Source organism: Ornithorhynchus anatinus, chromosome 21, assembly GCF_004115215.2.
Source record: "Ornithorhynchus anatinus isolate Pmale09 chromosome 21, mOrnAna1.pri.v4, whole genome shotgun sequence".
NCBI classification, from domain to species: domain Eukaryota; kingdom Metazoa; phylum Chordata; class Mammalia; order Monotremata; family Ornithorhynchidae; genus Ornithorhynchus; species Ornithorhynchus anatinus.
The window spans coordinates 19,541,556-19,546,799 of record NC_041748.1 but is presented as its reverse complement, the minus strand read 5'-3'; the positions used below and the strand labels follow the sequence as shown (position 1 = coordinate 19,546,799).

The following is a 5,244-nucleotide window of genomic DNA, read 5'->3' as shown; positions in this document are numbered from 1 at the left end:
CCAAGCGTTTAGCCCAGTACAGTAAGCGCTCAATACATTCTATTGATGACTAAGCCCTTGGGAGACTACAACAGAAGCAAGAAACTCCTTCTGGACTGGCTAGGGCTAACTTTATTCCCTACTTCCCAAGCACCTAGTATAATACGCTGTACTAAGTGGGTGCTCAATAAATACTACCACTGTGATCTGTAGGTTTTTTTGGTTGTTGTTCTTTGGGAGGGTTTTATGATATTTGTAAGCACTTAAATGCCATACAATCCCTGCCTACAACAAATGTACAGTTCAGAGGGGGACAGAGGCATTAATTTATGTACTTTCTCCCAGCATTTAGCATAGTGCTCTGCACACAGAAAGCACTTCATAAATACCTATACCGCAACTGACGCGAGTCATGACCGACTCGCACGGAACTGGGGGTGCGGAGGGAAAGGGTCTGGCGGGCTCTGTTCAGAAAGCCTTTTTTTGTTTGCTTGTTTTATTACCCAATAAATCAGGGCAGTTCCAGGTAGATGAGCAGTTTAATTACACTCCAGAAGTCAGTGCCTCCACTCTTTCTGTGAAGACACATTCTTTTAATGGAAACACCCTGGCTACATGGGATCCTTGGCTGGGATGAGACTTCCTCCCTTTCACTCTGAATCAGACCCCAAGCAGATGGACTGTTTTATGTGGAATCCGTGACATGGTTTTCGAGGGAAAAATTCCTGCTTGGATTTCTACCAAGTACACAGGGAGAATGCTGTTCTTGGGACAATGAGGTTGAGTCTTGCTAGGGGAAGCTTTGTGGCCTACGGGAAAGAGTCAGGTTATAATAATAATTAATAATTATGGTATTTGTTAAGCGCTTACTATGTGGCAGGCACTGTACTAATCACTGGGGTGGATCCAAGCAAATCGGGTTGGACATATTCCATGTCCCACTTGGGGCTCACACTCAATTCCCTTTTTACAGATGAGGTAACAGGCACAGAGAAGTGAAGTGACTTGCCCAAGGTCACACAGCCAACAAGTGGCAGAAGAGGATTCGAAACCAGGTCCTTCTGACTCCCAGGCCCTTGCTCTAGCCACTATATATGCTGCTTCTAATGCTCACCTTAATACAGCTAGGCTGGGTGAGATATATGAGGACACTGAGAGACTGCAAGCTAATAATAAATATGGTACTTGTTACGCACTTATTATGGGCCAAGTACTGTACTAAGCACTGGGGGAGATATATTAGGTCATCAGGTGAGACACAATACCATCCTACACATTCTCTAAACTGTAAGCTCATTGCAGGCACGGAATGTGTCTGTTTATTGTTCTATTGTCCTCTCCCAGGCGCTAAGTACAGCACTCTGCACATACTAAGCGCTCATCAAATAGAATGGCTGACTGACTGACAGGGCTCTTAGCAGCATGAGAAGCAGCATGGCCTAGTGGATAGAACCCGGGCCTGGGAATCAGAAGGATCTGGGTCTTAATCCTGGCTCTGCTACTTGTCTATCTTAGTAAGTTCGTTCATTCAATCATATTTATTGAGCGCTTACTGTGTGCAGAGCAGTCTCTGGGCCTCAGTCTTAATCCCCAATTTACAGATGAAGGAACTATGAGCCCCATGTGGGACAGGGACTGTGATCAACCTAATTAGCTCGTAACAACCCCAGCACTTAGTACAGTGCTTGACATATACTGAGCACGTAAGTACCATAAAAAAAGTAGGAGGGAGAACAGGTATTGAATTCACATTTTACAGAAAAGAAAACTGAGACACAAAGAAGTGAAATACTTAGCCCAAGGCCTTACGGCGGGCAAGTGGCGGACCTGGGATTAGAACCCTGGTCCCCCAACTCTCAGGCCAGAGCTCTTTCCTCTAGGCCACACTGCCACTTGTACCCAAACAGCTGCTATAATCGAGAGCTGAAATCAGGTAACCGACAACAAAAAGGGCAGAGGAAGCTTCTTAAGGACCCGAAGAAACAAAGCCTCAGACAATGTGGAATTCCACCTGAAAACTGACTGTTGTTTGTTTTATGGTACTTAACCTCTTGTCTTAAGTTGTCATCTCCAATCCATAGCGACGCCATGGACACATCTCTCCCAGAACGTCCCACCTCCATCTGCAATCATCCTGGTAGTGTATCCATAGAGTCTTCTTGGTCAAAATCCGGAAGTGGCCTACCCTCCATGCAATAAACTTGTGTATCCACCCTTGACTCTCTCCCATGCCACTGCTGCCCAGCATAGGTGGGTTTGGATTTGTAGCAGATTGCCTTCCACTCGCTAGCCACTGGCCAACCTAGGAATGGAATGGGTAGGCCTCTGCTTGACTCTCCCTCCCATAGTCGAGACTGGTAGGGTACTGGAAACTGTCCAGGTGCAATCCTGAGAGGGGTGTTAAGCTTTTACTATGTGTCAATCGCTTTTCTAAGCACTGGGGTAGGTACAGGTTAAGTAGGTCAGCACAGGCCCTGTCTTGCATGGAGGTTCACAGTCTTAAGTGGGAAGGAGAACAGGTATTGAATCCCCATTTTACAGTTGAGGAAACTGAGGCCCGGAGAAGTGAAGCCAGTCTCCCAAGGTCACACAGCAAATTGGCTGAAGCAGAATTAGAACTCAGATCCTCTGACTCTCAGGCCTGGGCTCTTTCCACTAGGCCAAGCTGCTTCTCTAACTGGGAGCCACAACCAACCCAGCAAGAGACTACATTTTGGGTGTCCATTCTTGGAGGAGATATTAGCTCTAGTTCATGCATTCATTCAATTGTGCTTATTGAGCATTTACTGTGGGCAAAGCACTGTACTAAGCGTTTGGGAGAGTACCATAACAACGATAGATACATTCCCTGCCCACAGCAAGTTTACAGTCTAGAGGATAAGATTAGTCTAGGGGGTGTTATTGTAGTATTTATGAAATGCTGACTTAGTGCCAAGCACTATGCTATTATATTAATAATAAGAAGCACTTCTAAATCATATCTTCTCCAAGAGGCTTGAAAATTCCTATTCTCCCTCCTGCTTAGATTGTGAGTCCTGTGTGAGGCAGGTACTATACCTAATCTGATTGTGTTCTCCATCCCAGCGCTTAGCACAATGTTCGGTGTGCAATAATAATGATAATAATAATAATGATGGTATTTGTTAAGCACTTACTACGTGCCAGACACTGTACTAAGCGCTGGAGAGGATACAAGCAAATCGGGTTGGACAGTCTCTCATCCCATGTGGGGCTCACGGTCTCAATCCCCATTTTACAGATGAGGTAACTGAGGCCCAGAGAAGTTAAGTGACTTACCGAAGGTCACAGAGCAGACAAATGGTAGATGGAGGGATTAGAACCCATGACCTCCTGACTCCCAGGCCCGTGCTCTAGCCATTACTCCATGCTGCTTCAGAGCGCTCCACAAATATCACAGGTATCACTGAGGGTGGGACAAAAATTTAGAGCTTCGATTTGAGTAGTAATCCCTCTTAGCTGTAATAGATTCAGCTGTTCCTCCCACTGGCCACCCATTGGCTAGTTAACCCACTGCTCAATCAAAGCTGCAGCAAGAACTAATCCTCAAATGAGGGGAAAAAAAATCTTATCAATGAAATTCTCTCTGTGTAATGAGGATGAATCATGGCTACTCCCCAGATTATCTTGAAGAGGGAGCTTTAGTCCCCATTAAAGACTAATTTGGACTTTATTAACATTTTCCACAGGTTAAAATACTACACTTTTGTCCTGATGGAGACAAAAGCGGCTCCTTCCCCCCCGCGTGTTACATAAAAGTTAGAGATCACCTCTGACTTGAAAAGATACCTTCCGTGAGCAAGCTGAGACTGGCAGCTGAAGAGGTATTGGCCTTTTGATAAGAAAAATAGCTCTTCTGGTATGTTACCCCCTCTAGCATCTTTGTTTCTTCTTGCCGAGGAATTGCCTCAAAATTCCTCAAGTTGTGTTTTCCTAAGTCTTGGGCAGAATTCTCTCTCACTCACACAAACATGCACAACACAGACAAAATCACGTACACACACACACACACAAAAATATACACTCGACATCACAACATGCCATTTAAACTCTGCCCGGGGTCACTTCCCAGTTCTCTGAACCACTCCTCCTCCCCTTGAGGCGGGATCCTGTCTCTCCCCCTACCCTATTCGCCCCCCCCCACCCCCCACCCCCCCAGCCATGATCATCTGACACTGAAACAGGGGAAGGGGCGATGGTGAGATGTCTGTCACTGGCTCTGTGCGTGTTTAATTGTTCAGATAATTGGCAGGAGGGATTCTCCAGCTTCCGCTCCCTTCCACTGACCTGCGGCCATTCCGGCCGGGTAGTGCCGGCTTTCGAAACCTGGGGACCACCCTCTGCTTCCCCTACCACCCTACCTCCAGACTGGGCTTGGCGAGCCAGGGGTAGGTGCCCCCTGAGAGACAAAGAAGTCTGCAGGTAGGAAGAGGCTGGCACCCATCACTTCTCCCTTTCATCACGCAGGGGGCAGACACTAGATGCCGCGCACCTCCCTTTTCACTGCATATCCCTGTGAAATAACCTACACACTTTCACTTGCCCTCCTCCCTCTTGCCAACTACCTCTTGCTCGGGCCCTTTCCCCAGTCCCTCCCCTCTTACATCCAGCTGACTGCTGCTATCCCCACCTTCAAAGCCCACCTGAAACCACATCTCCTCCAGGAAGTCTTCCCTGATTGGTCTTACATCTCTCCATCTTATTTCCTCCCTCCCACCACTTTTGCATCACCCAAGTGCTTGGGGATTCACCCGCTTCCATCCCCCCGAGTAGCACCTAGGTTCATTTCTAGACTGTAAGCTCATTGTGAACAGGGAACGGGTCTACCAACTCTGTTATAATGTACTCTCCCAAATACGTAGTACGGAGATCTGCACACAGGAAGCACTCATGAAACACCACTGATTTTCACTCTGTTGCCATTTACTCTAATATCTGTCTATCCTGCTAGACTAAAGATCTTTGAGGGCAGGGATTCATTCATTTCATTCATCCAGTTGTATTTACTGAGGGCTTGCTATGTACTGAGCACTGTACGAAGCACTTGGGAGAGTACAGTGTAACAGTAGTCATGCCTACTAAGGCTTTTAGCTTCCCACATGCACTATAGTATTTGCAGTTATTGTACTACAAGTAACAAGCAGCAGTAGTCATAGTAACGCTCGGGAAAGTTCAACAGATGGGCAAGACTGATTCTCTGCCCCCATATACAAATAAATTGGTGAATAAATAAATACTGAAGGGTTG

General features: G+C 46.5%; 1 non-coding gene across 1 annotated transcript; it reads right to left on the bottom strand.

The window, feature by feature from the left end:
- Window positions 1-2,239: 2,239 nt before the first annotated feature.
- LOC114806274 lies at window positions 2,240-2,377 on the bottom strand. The gene has a single exon (XR_003754309.1). It is a non-coding gene; the product is annotated as a small nucleolar RNA SNORA7 (small nucleolar RNA).
- Window positions 2,378-5,244: the final 2,867 nt, after the last annotated feature.